The 12938-nt window shown below is 47.3% G+C and overlaps 1 protein-coding gene across 1 annotated transcript in view; it reads left to right on the plus strand.

Moving 5' to 3' along the window:
- Window positions 1-306: 306 nt before the first annotated feature.
- GATA4 (GATA binding protein 4) overlaps window positions 307-12938 on the plus strand; it is a 76835-nt gene continuing 64203 nt past the window's right edge. The window contains exon 1 of the mRNA XM_045831130.1: window positions 307-439. The gene's annotated coding sequence lies outside the window, so the exon portion shown is untranslated. The remainder of the gene's footprint in view (window positions 440-12938) is intronic.

Here is a 12938-nt window from a genome sequence, read left to right on the forward strand (position 1 = left end):
GCCTCAAGCTCTGAAGTCAGCATTTCTCCCCACGAACGCTGATTCCTTAGGTTTGTTTCCTATCAGTCTTGGGTCCGGCTGAGTGACCTTTCAGAAGCATCCCTGAACTCTGTGAACATTGACTTTTTAAAAAACATATCCAGGCAGTTCCTCATTCCCCAGCAGGTTTCCTTCCCCTTGTACATACATGTACCAAAAAAAAAAAAAAAAAAAAGGCTTGCTGAATTAATGAACCACTTCTCTTATCTATTTTTCCTGTTATCTAATTCTGAGGGGAAAGCTGGGAGCTCCAAGGGAGCTGGGAGACGCGGCTCACACCGCCTCCCTCCCAGCCGGCTGACAACAGCCTGGAATACCAGACCAAGGGACCTAGACTGTCCCTGAGATTCTGCCTTGCACCAAGCTGAGAGGAGCCACAGGGACACTGCTCCCACCTTAGGTGAGTCCCCTCCAGACCCCCGGGTGACCTCTCCATCAGGGCAGAGGAGGAGGTGCACCATGGGAGCCTGGGGAAAGGCCAGAGGGCCAGGAGGAATAGAAGGTCTGGGAGCGTGCTGAGTATCAGACTGCAAAGAGAGGGAGGAGGGGAAAGGCAGGAGGGAAGGGACCAGCCAGTGCGTGACTGGGGACATGCAAGAGACCCTTGGGGACAGGAAGAAGGGATGAGATTCTTTACAGGCCAAGCCACAGAGGCAAGGCTTCCTTTCCTAGTTTCTCCTGCCGGTTCATTTTCTCTGTTTCTTTTTCTTACAATTGGGGTGGCATTTTTGTTTCTCTGTTTCCTAGTTCAGCGTTTTGCTCCAACAATCAGAAATCAGTGAGGAGGGTCTGTTTCTCAAGAAATAAATACGTAAATATACACCACACAAAAAAAATCAAATGGATCTGACCGGATGTCCGGGACCCATCGTTCCCTTTCTCCCACCAACACACCCAGATCGCATAGGTTCCCCTAGGGTCCCGGCTTCTGCTGCTGGACCTTGGGAACCCCCGGGAAAGCTTAAGAAAACCATTCCTGACCCATGCCAGCCCTGCCTAGTGTGCTTTCAGGGCAGAAAGTCTCGCTGGCGTTTCCTGTTGACTTCAGTGGGGAGGTAGCGAGTAGGCCTCAAGGCCTTCAGGATCTGATACTTTTCTTTGCCTATTAACAGGCCAAGGTTCAGCCAGGCTTGGTGTGGGGCTTGGTTTTTGCATGTATGCTGGAGTGACACATGTGACAGGAGGGAGTGGTGGAGGTGGGTCCTGCAGGTGTGCAGCAGCGATTGTGATCTTCTTCCCCAGCCCACCTCGTGCTTTGGAGAGCTTGGTCGCATCTGCTTTTGTATACAAATCAAAAATACCACTGCTGCCTATAAATTCAGAGGTTGAGCAAATGAGCTTTGAATTTTTTAATTTTATTTTTATTTTTTCTGTAGTTGAGAAAAGAGCTGATTCCAGAAAAAAAAGAAAGAAAGAAAGAAAGAAACAAAAGAGAAGACAGAGGGGAAGCTTTGGGGTAGAGAATGAGGAGATACCCTGAGTTCAGAGCGAAATCTCGCTTAACTAAGGCCGGGGAGAGTTTGAAACTAACCCGGCTGTCTGAGCTTCCTCCCTGGCCCAAAGGTTGAACACAGACAATGGCGTCTTTTAACTCTGTAGTCTCAGAGGACTAAGCAAGTGCTCCTCCGGAATTGTGGAGGATCTAATGCAAAGTCTCCCAGTGCCTGTGCACTTACTACAAATACTCGCTATGAATAAAGCAAGGAATGGAAAAGTATACCCTCTGGTCTCCCCCCGCCCCCAAAGTACTGCCAGCCTCCAGCCAGCGAATTCAAAAGCTGTCTCAAAACTTGCACTCGTCTGCTCCACTTATCTTCCCCCTGCCCAACTCTGGTTTCTTTCCCCCTTCCCCTTCCCCTCCCCCTCCCCCACCTCCCCGGGCAGTGCTGATACTCTCACTCCACTGCAAGTTCTCCAAAAGTAAGGGAAATGGAAAGGTTTTTCCCTGGGAAAGTCGGGGAAGCGCCACTCTGAGTTGCGAGGGAAACCCCTCTGAGGGAGGGGGCTAGAAGCCCATGATTTATCACCACAAAATTGGTTCGGTTTTATTAGTAGCAGTAGTGTTTCGTTTCTGCTAGTCTTACTTGGATAAATCGGTCTTGAGTAAAAGGGTATTTAAAAGCTCACTTTATTAACTTTTACTGAACTCATTAGGGTTCCTTTTTAGCCTCATATGTTTCCTCTTTCTTCTAAAAAATTTATCTCTGACAGTGATTTTTATTCTCGAATTGAATTGGGGGGATCGATCTTAAGGACAGTTTCGCGCGGTTGGTATTGAGGAAATGTTAATAAGTTGCTCTTTATCCCTATTCTAGTGCTCCAGCCCAATAAAACAGCCATCGCAAATGATTTTCTAATGCTTTGTTATATTTGCCAAGTAATCTATAGGACTGGAAGTTACAGTTTGCAAGTGTAAGTCCGGAGATGTTTTAGGGCTGGGGACAGTAGAGCGGAGGGGGTTTAGAGCGGGGGCGGCACGGACACTGAAGACATTCAAGCGATCAATCTCCAACTGTCTAAACACGGCACCAGGTGGAGATTCGAGACAATTACCCGGATAATTGGGGGGAGGGGGGCACTTTCACCTGTATTATCTCGATAAAGGGGCAACACAGGAAAATGCCCGTGGCCCTGAAGCCTCTGCCTCCGTTGACGCCGCGATCAGACGAATTCAGGAGACTTCTGAAGGTTCTCTAGGAGGAGTCGGGGATGGGGCGGGAAGGAGAGGTTTCCAGAAAAGCTTAAAAGGGTCTCCCGCCGCGCGCCGAAGGAGGGAGAGGGCCTAGCGCCGCGGGACGCCCCCGCGGGTCCGATAAAGCCCCGAAGCCGATCTAAGGTCAATAAACCTGGCGGCGTCTGGCTCGGGCCGAGGGTCGGAAAGGACAGGGGCGGGCTGTCGGCGAGGAGAAAAGTGTCCAGGGCTGCTGCGCGCTGGGCCGCAGAGCCCCGGCGCTTTGCCGCGGTGGCGGGGCCGGGCCGGGTGTGCTGGTCGCCAGGCGGCCCGGCGGTGCTGACGGCGAACTGACAAGTGTCCCGGGAAGCTCCAATGGGCCGGTTCCCGGGTGAACAGTCCTAACCCTGCGGAAGTTTAGCGAAAAGAATGAAAAGCACGTTTTCTTTTTTAAGGAACAGGGGATAGGGACGGAGACTGCCAAATAAGAACACTCAATAAAACTTCGGGGACACCTTAAAAAGGCAGGGAATTGTTCCAAAATATGAACAATTAGGACGGGGATAACAATTTTCACCATTAATAACCCATTGTGATCCTGTTTGGCGTTTAAGCGCTTACGAATTCATTTGCTACAGAGGCACTGTTTCGCTCGCTCGCGCGACGGACAGAAAGAAAGGCTGAGCGAAGGGACTTCGCGGGGGTCTCCCTCAAAGGGCCTCGAACCGGCTGCTAAACGATCGGTCTTCAGAGGGGACCCTCCCAAGAAAGAGCCCCAGTGAAAGGTGCGCAGCCCGAGCGCAGCACAGGGCGCTGGGAGCCTGAACGGCCGCTGCTGTCCCTTAGGGTGCTTCGGGCCCCTAACGTCCCGACTCTCCTGTCCCTCCGTCCGAGCCCTCCGTGCAAAGCCCGCTGCCCGGCGGAGGGTCTGGTGGTGGCGGCGGCCAGGGCTCCTTCAACACGCTGGGCCCTGGTGGGATCCCCGCCTGCGTGCGCGACCACGCGCCGGATCTTAGCAAATAAACAGCCGGACCCCACGAACTCATTGCCGCTTTTTCGCTCTCGGCCCAGGAACTTGCGGAGCTCCCTCTCATCATTTCGATTTCTGGCGAGGCTGAGGCTGGGTTGGTTGGAATGCATTTCAACCATTTGAAGCCATGCGAGCCAGGTCACCTCGAACGGGTGTCGCTCCTGCAGTCTCCAGGGTCGTGTCTCTGGCCTCTGGACCCCGGCGAGACCCAGCGTCCGGAGCGTAGGACTGGTGGGAGAGAAAGCCCAGGGCGCAGACAGTAGGGTCGGAGCCGCAGTCAGTCTTGTGACCACGCACCTGAGCCTGGCGTTGCTCAGAACGTGGCCCGGGTCACCCTCTGCAAGGGACACGCATTTGGGGAACTCAAAGTCCAGGAGATGCTGAGAGCACTAAGTCGGAGGAGTGGGGGACTCAGAGAAGGTGGGCAGAGGTCCGCCCGTGGCTCTCGCGCCCCTCTCCGAGCAGGGTGCAAGCCTGACCCTGGACCTGCTGGCCCTTGCTTGCTGTCATCAAAACGGTTATCCTTACACACCACACATGCACCCAGTTAAGCTGTTCTGCATCTCAGGGTTCACGTGCGGAGAGACACCCCTCACCCACCCACCCACCCAGTGACGAACGTCCCGGCAAACTCCAGACCCAAGCCAGAAGGACACGGGATCAGTCCTTTCTTGGGCCGGGTTTGGAGGGCTTCGGAGGGGCTTGGATGGCCGGAACCCCAGGCTCGCCGGCTTGGTGGCCACAGACGCCTGGTTCAGGGAGTCTCCCTCCGTCGGGTTTGAAGAGCCTTAATGCTTTAGGCACTGTGGTCGGCTGGAGCGGTGTCTGGAGCTAGAGGTTTCGCACATCTTCTGGACGCGGGGCTTGTGGAGGAGCAATCAGATTCTAGGCCTAGGCACGCCGAGGCTGTGTGGAAGGGCATTGTCTTTAACGACCTCTCAGCGTGCGCCCCAAACTCGACGATTCCCCAGCGCGCCTCCTCCTGACTTTAGAAAAACCCCTGTCAGACCCTCCAATACCAGTCGCCGCTAAAGGCGGGAGCAGTAGCTGCCGTCCCCGCGCAGATGGCCGCCCCAGGGGGCCGTTGTCCGGGAGCCCCGGGCGGTGTTCGCGGGGGGCCGGCGTTCGGCGGGGCTAGGAGGCTGCTGCTTTCTCTTTAGATCCCGAGGCGTGTGGTTTCTCCCTCATCCGCCCTACCTGCCGTTCTGAGGGGTTTTCTTTATTCCTTTAGTACTGTCCTAAATTTTCTTGTTTTCTCGTTTCCTTTCTCTCTCTCCCCGCCCCCTGTCTCGTTCTTCTAATTCATTTCCCGAGTTTCCGTTTCTTTCTTAATCAGAACCCCTCCCTTTGTTCTCTATACCATTTGCGCTTCTGCTCTCCCTGCGTGCCTTTCTGTTTCAGCCCGGTTCTGGGCCGGCTGCGAACGCGGCTGGTTCTGGTGACTGCGGGATGCTCCCAGCAGCTCGCTTCGCTTTTACATTTTTCTCATCCCAACCCAAGGCCCTTACGCCATATAATAAATTCGTTTGTATTGATTCGGGCGTACCGCTTGCACGCAGACACTACTCGATAAAGATATTTTGTTGGATGAACCAGAAGCCTTCCTTTTTTCAAGTTATTTTTAATTCCCGAATAGTAAACTACACAGTAGCTGGTTCGGAATTGAAGGGATTTCTTAAATTTCCACCTCTAAATCAATGGTGCACTAAAAAAAAATCATTCTCCAACGGCTAGGTGGGTGTCTAACAAGGGTGATGCACTCAAACACACGATGCGGGTTGTTTTTAATGTTGTGGAAACATTTAATACTGAGCCAGATGATCTGCCCGGCTTCACCATTTGTTGCGGCTTTCCACTAACTCCAGAGGAAATTGGTGTGTTATAAATAGATACCTTTTTCTTGTTCACTCGCTAAGATTTTATTTGCTTTCTGTTTTATCACAGTAGTTCCATCATTCACGGTAATAATAGAACAATTAGTCTTTCCCTGTGGATAAATAATGATTGGGGGCATTTATTATTTATTTTACATAGGATTTGTTGTTAGAGTTAAAGCATATGTGAACGTTTTATTTTCCATAATGGTGCTGAGAGACAGTAGATCCCTTTCGCTTTCAAAAAAAAAAAAAATGACTGGAGACAAGTAATAGCTCATAAGGGGGGAAAAAAACTTGTTAAGGTTTTTATTTCTTTAAGAAATGTAAATAAAACTTTGAAGAAACTTTCCTTTGAGAAACACGATCATTACCAGGCAAAAACTTGACCGTGGGGGATCCAGTGGGAGGTCAGGGAGTCAGCTTTGCTTCCTCTGCTGCGACTGCAGAACAACAACAATTAGGGAAGTACTGCCCCGCCGGTCGGACGTCGTAGCCCCTGTGTGTGCAGAAGCATCTCTCTAGTGGTGGGGGAGGGGGCAAGGGGTCTCGAATTGTTCCTAGCATTTGGAAAGTTGACAAGCGGAATCCACGAGTTCCTGTCATAGAACTACTCCCTAGAAGTCAGCAGATAATAGCTAGCGATCTCTTCTGACAGCTGCTTGGTTCAGTGCTGTGGGAGTGGGGGGAGGATTCAGGGTTAGGGGCAAGTTCTGCGGAGCACGGCTAGGCGGAAACAGCCTCGGGGTCCCAGGCTTCGCCGGCAGCTCTCTGCTTTCTCTTGCCCTCCAAACTCCCCAGGCTTCGCACGGGACAGCCTTAGAAAGCTCTCAGCGTGGTGGCCGTTCGGGTTTGCTCCAGCCGCGATAACGGAGGGGCTCGCTATCTAATCTGGACAGCAGCATGAACAATCCATTAGACCTCGGTATTTGTCCGGGGAGAGGGAGGAGGGAGGGACGGGGGCTGGAGCGCCCCACCCGGCCCTGGGTGGTGTAGATCTGCCCCTTTGCGGGGCGGCGAGTAATGAAACAGTTTCGTGGACTCAAAACTCACTACTAGGTAGAATGCTTACCGATGCTGGTAAATTATAATTCTACCCATTGTCAGTGTAAGGGTGAATTAGAATCTCTTTGGGTTTGGGGGACATCACATTCTCTTTTACATTCAGTATACTTTATATCGTCCCATTCAAACTCCACAACTAACCAAAAGGCTCTGTTAGATTCCAATTTGGCCAGTATTCCTGGGGACATGGCAGCCTTGAATCCACCCACCCATTCATTCATTCATTCAGCAAACATTTACCAAGCTTTACTCTGCGCCAGGCATTGTGCCTTGTACTGACAGGTTAAATTATTTGCCCAAGATGAGGACTAGGCTGGCGACTGGGGTGGGACCCTAAATCAACTACTCCGGTCCCATGACTGCACACGTCCTTCTCGCAAGACATACAAATCAGAGCCGTTGAGAGTTGGAAGGGCCCCAGAGGTTATCTGGTCCAGCCTTCCATTCAATGCAGGAATCCCCTCCCAGAAGGCCAGCAATGAGAGGCCCAAGCTTCTACCCTCTCTATTCGCCCATGGGCTTCCCAGTTGAAAACGGCTGGCTAAATGGAAGGGCTTTCATTCCCCCTGCCCATGCCTAAACTTAGGAGACTACGCTTCCCATGTTTGCGATCACCCCCAGGTGCTGCACTAACCTGTCCCTGGCACCACTCATTCAGATCTCCATCCCCAGGTGCTGGACACTAACCCCCATGAAATGTTAAGGTGCTACAGGCCTTAGTCAGGCTAACCTTTTCCCCCTGCCCATAGGGGATATTTGCTGCCAGGTAGAGACAACACTATAGTCAGTGGCCAGAATCCAAAACGACCTGAGCCTGGTATCTGGTCCCACCTATAAGCTGGGTGACCTCCAGCAGGTTATTTTATTTCTACTTCTGTCATGTTCTACATATAAGATGTATGAATGTGCTTCTCAATGGCTGAGGATGCCATTTTTTCAAAGATAAAATTTCCCCTCCAAAGTAATCTGAGATTATTCTCATTTGCTAGTTTAAAAAAAAAAGCCAACTTCTGGACAATAAACTCATCACAAAGAACATTCTGGAAACTTCAGAATTGATGAGATACTTAGTGCACATTGTCCCTGGGTCAGTGTAAAACTTTAGATTCTAATGTTCCAATGACCCCTATGACACTGGCAAATTATTTAACATTTCCATGCTTCAGTTTCACATATCTTGGAATTCTCACAAACCTAGAGGACAGAGTCTTCTGAAACAATCTCCACCATGTAATTCCTTCAGCTCAGCATCGATGTGCCTCTTTTTATCTGGCTTTGTTTGTTTTGTTTCTTAACATGTGGCTTCAAAATGATTTAGAAATTAGATTTGTCTAATAAGAGATGGAAATCTACCTGAAAAATTTATAAATATATTTTTTAATTGTCTTACTCAAAATTGAGTGTTGGTGGTAGTGGAAAATTTGGATGCAACCTTTCTGGAAAGTGGTTTGGCAGTATGGACCCCAAACCCCACAAGTGTTCATATTTTTTGACCCACTTTTTCCTGTAATAGATGCTCACCCCAAGGAAACAATTAGAGGTTTACACAATGCTATACTAGCCAAAATTGATGTGAATTTGTCCATATCACACATTAAAGGACACATCAAACATTTATTTATTGTAGTGAGAAAGGAAAATAACATATGCTGACCAATAAGAGCTTACATAAACCAGGCAAAATCCATAATGTAGCCATTGAACTGTTTCCTTAAAATATTTAATAAACTCAAAATGTCTGATACTTTTTAAAATTAAAAGTAGATTGCAAAACACTCTATATATGGCATGAGACTTGTGAGAGGGAGAGAGAGGTGGGGGACATTAGTGTTCTCCATGTTTAAGTATAGATTTTTTTATATTATACTGTTCTGTGTTTTCCAAATGAACTACAATGAGTTCTTGTTCATTTAGAAATAGAAAAAATATTTTGCAGGGGTGAAGGGGAATGATTAGATTCAAGACATGTCTAGTTTCCTAAGATTTCATGGCTGTTGTGCTTGACAAACACATCCATTTTAGAGGATGCAGCTTCAGAATTCCCAAAACTCAATGGACTCAAACTCCAAGAATAGTTCTGGACTGTTGATTCTCAGCTAGAGACATGGATAAGTGGTGGGAGTGATTTTTCTACCGAGGTTCTCCCTCCCCTTGTAGAAAATGTTTTCACAACCATCCAGATTGTCTCAGAATTTCACTTGCAACCTTGAGTGTTTCTGAAATTGAAAACAATGGTCTAAGTTGTTGTAACTTTTTCCTCTTCTCAAAACTCCCTTTTCTGGCAGAAGGATGTGGTAGAATGTAAGTCCAGGTGCTGGTCCAGCTGCAACTCAAAGCTGATTATTGAGACCCCAGAAGAGGAGTGAACTTGGGCAGGGGGCGGAAGACAAACCTTTAGGGGTGGCCAGAATGCTGGAGAGGATGTTCAGAAGGGAAGACCTTGGTAAAAGCAAGAAAGTTAATTACCAAAAACTCAACTGAAGACCAGATGAATTACAAATATTAATAAATGTCAGATGCCATTTTTGAAATGGAAGTAGTTTTAATTTATTGAGAAATAAGTAGCAGTTATAAAGATGAAGAAAGCCTTCCTCCCACTTTATAAGCAGAGTGTGGGATGAGGTTGGGGAGAATGGTAACAAAAAGAAATGGAAGTAAAACCCCACCATAAACGTAGGGCAACTTCAAAAGATCTTGCACTGAGGGTTATTTTTTTTAAGATTTTATTTATTTAGTTTCAGAGCGAGAGGAGGGGGGGAGAGAAATATCCATGAGAGAGAGAAACATCAAAGAAACATCAATCGATTGCCTCTCCTGTGAGCCCCGACCAGGGACCAAACCCACAACCCAGGCATGTGCCCTAACCAGGAATCCAACCTGCGACCTTTTGCTTTTCCGGATAACACCCAATCAACTGAGCCATGCTGGTCAGGGCAAGATTTTTAATTTAACGTCAGCTATTAAAATGGCCAAAAGAAGATAAAAGTAACATCGAGGTCAGTTTCATTGTTGTTAATTAACAAATAAATATTTAGCAAGTAAAAACTTATAGTCTGAGTACAGCAAGAGATATGGACTTAAAATACTATTCCTATCTTCTTCCTCTAAGCTCTATACTTTAAGGCCAAGGTCAACCTTTGTTTGGTTGGTTGGTTGCTTGGTTGGTCAGTTGGTGGTAAAGGAATATGAATAGAATTTAGGTAGAGCTGAAAATTTTTAGTTTTCTGTACGAGTCAGTCAGTTCATCTCTGCAAACGGGGCTCAGTCAGGCATCATATTGGGCTTCAAGCCACAACTGCCAGCCCCTGCACTATGAGGCACGGGGTGAGGGCTGTCCTGAAGAATGCTTCTCAGAGGAGCACATTCCAGACACTTTTGCTGGCTGAATTCTCTACAACAAAAATCCTCAGCTAAAACTGTTTACCGTTTATTATAAACCATGCAGACCATAAGTACCCTTGACATGGCCAAGAGGCATCCCAACACAAGGGATATGAGAAATGAGGAGAATTGGAACTGGGAACGGTGCATATTTACACAGGCTTTGAAAGTGCTTTCTTTTCTATCAGCTAGAAGTTCCTAAGTGTGTGGGCCAGTAAGATATTGACTAATTTTCTTTTTTTAAATTTTTGTTGTATGTTTTCCATTATCATTTAGTCCCCTTATACCCCCCTCACCCGCAACCACCACACTGTTGTCCACATCCATGAGTTCTTTTTCAAATAATTTTCTTATCACTGTTCTGGCAGACATGCCAGAAATGTCTCACCAGGCATAGCTTTTTCTTGAACACCCATAGACCTGAAAGAAATAATCCTAAGTGCTTGATCTTTCCATAGTTTTCAAATAATTTCCAATGTAATCAAGATAGAATGAGAGAAGTTGAACAAGTTTAGCCTTGGCCCTGCTGCAGAGCGGTTCACCAAAGACTGCCTCCATCAGTGTCCTCACCTGTAAATTGGGGGCAATGAAGAGCATTTCTCAAAGTGTTTTTCCATATATGTCAGTATTGATCTTCACATCTGATTGCTCTCTAGGGTAATCAGTGTGAGTATTATTAGAGTATTGTGTCCGTTTTACAGATGATGAAACAGAGACTCAGAGATGTATTGCCAAAAATTCACTCCACTAGTAACAGAAGAAAATTCGGAGCTCTGTTCTGACTGCCATGTGTCGCCTCCCCCACCCCCCAGGGACACTTGAGCTCATCCACACCAACTAATTTGTCATTGCTGTATTAGATATTGTCAGGATCCTGATTTAATTAAGGGAGTGCAGAGCTGCAACCGCTTAAAGCTGATCTAGCCCCTCCCCCTTTATTTTGTAGGCAAGATTCGGGGAGGTTAAGTGATTTGCCAAAGGTTACCCCATGAGTTAGTGAAAATGACCAGTGTCATTTTAAAAAATTAGTTAAAACAACTGCCTACCAAGCCCATTTTTATGGCTTATTTTAAGCAGGTTAATAAGTATACCAGGCACAGCTTTAAACCCAACTGAGTAAATGCTGACACTAGTTTATAGATTCAGCAGATAAGTAGCAATAAGGAATTATTCATCTCTCATTTATCATCCAGCCTCTCCAAGGTGCAAGTTATAAAGTGAAGCAAATAGCAGTTTAAGAGCCCCACACATGTGAGATCAAAACAGTGAAAATAAAGTGGTTTACAAAGTCATACGTTCAGAATGTGGCTGTGTCTGAGATGTGGAAATTTAAAAAAAAAAAGGAAAGAAACTCAGGACAACTATTTGCATTTCACAAACAGGCACATTTCTTATACAGAATTCCATATGTGGCCTCTGGATTTACTCAATCATTAATTCATTCTTTTGAGTTATGTATTGAGCACCTACGGTGTGCAAGGTACTGGGGAGAATATGGAGAATTATTAAATACCATTCTAGCTATTAAGAAATTTTTAAGCTTAACGAATTGCTGGAACCGGCAGAATCAGCGGGGTAAAGGGGAGGCGCGCTTGGGAAGAGGGGGAGGGGAGGCTGCTGACGCCGCGGTAGCCACAACAAGGAGCACACTGAGGAGGTGGCCTCGCCACAGCCTTGTCTCCAACAGCATTTCTTTATCATGAGAATGGGGCTGGGAAACGTCACAGGCAAGGGGAGAAAACTAGACCGTGAATTGATGGCCCCAGTTAAGAACTGAATCTAAAAATCTTGTTCCCTCCATTAGACGTTAAACACAAACAGGTGGGGAGATGGAACGGGGACTGTTAGGGTGCCAGTAGCAGTTATAATATTTGCACATGTGCCAACAATCAATAAAATTAATAGATGATATGCTTGTCTGGGAGGTGAGCTCTAATGAATTCTTATGTGCTATTCAGAAAAGCTGGTTTATTTTATTATTATTATTTTTAATCAATCCCAGTTTGCCAAAGGTGAACCTGAGGCCCAAAGTTCAATGTCAATAACAGAACAGCAACAAATCCATAAATGACTTTGCTCTCGGCTGCCGGGACAGAAGAAGTTCCTCCTGCAGCCCCACATTCATAAAAATGAAGCAATTTCCAGTGAAAAGACAACTTGAAAGACATTTACTCAAAACCCTTTAGTTTGTAGATGAGGAAACCAAGGCTCAGAGAGTGCAAGTGACAACAAATGAATGTTTAATTTATGTGAAACTATGGCTGAAGGTGTGTACTAATAATCACACAGGACACAGGACAGCAGGCACAGAGTGAGACATAGGATCACCCTATGAAACAATGAGTCAGAACGAGGACCAAGTTCAGAACCCTGCCCATTGTGCACCCCCCCACACACACACTTTGCTGCTGTAACTTCTTTATTTTGAAGACTGAAATATTTGTGAGTCCACAGAATAGTTGGAAGGAAGATAGTCTAGAAATGTAGTATCTACTGAGTACCCCTTTTGGATGGTCTAAGAGGAGCGTGGAATGACTGTAGTTCTGAATGTCTGTGACTCTTTGAAACCCCTTTACTGTATCCTCATGCCTCCACCCCCTCCCACTCCAGGCCCAACCAGGGTCATTCCCATCTTCCTGCCCTGCCCAGTGTTGGCGGGGGTGGGCAACGGTAACCAGGTTCCCAGACTACCCCAGACCTCAGTGCTGCCTTATCTCTAATCCTCTGCCCCTGGTGATTGCATCAGGGCAAAGGAAGCTTGGCCTTGGGATGCAGATTTATAGACAGGAGATATCAGCTTCTACAGCAGCATGTTGACACGGAAAAGCAGGGTACAGCCAGGGTCCCAGGGCACCTACTCCTAGCCCTGCTGTTAAAC

Source organism: Phyllostomus hastatus, unplaced genomic scaffold, assembly GCF_019186645.2.
Source record: "Phyllostomus hastatus isolate PE091 unplaced genomic scaffold, TTU_PhHast_1.1 phas_contig_159, whole genome shotgun sequence".
NCBI lineage: Eukaryota > Metazoa > Chordata > Mammalia > Chiroptera > Phyllostomidae > Phyllostomus > Phyllostomus hastatus.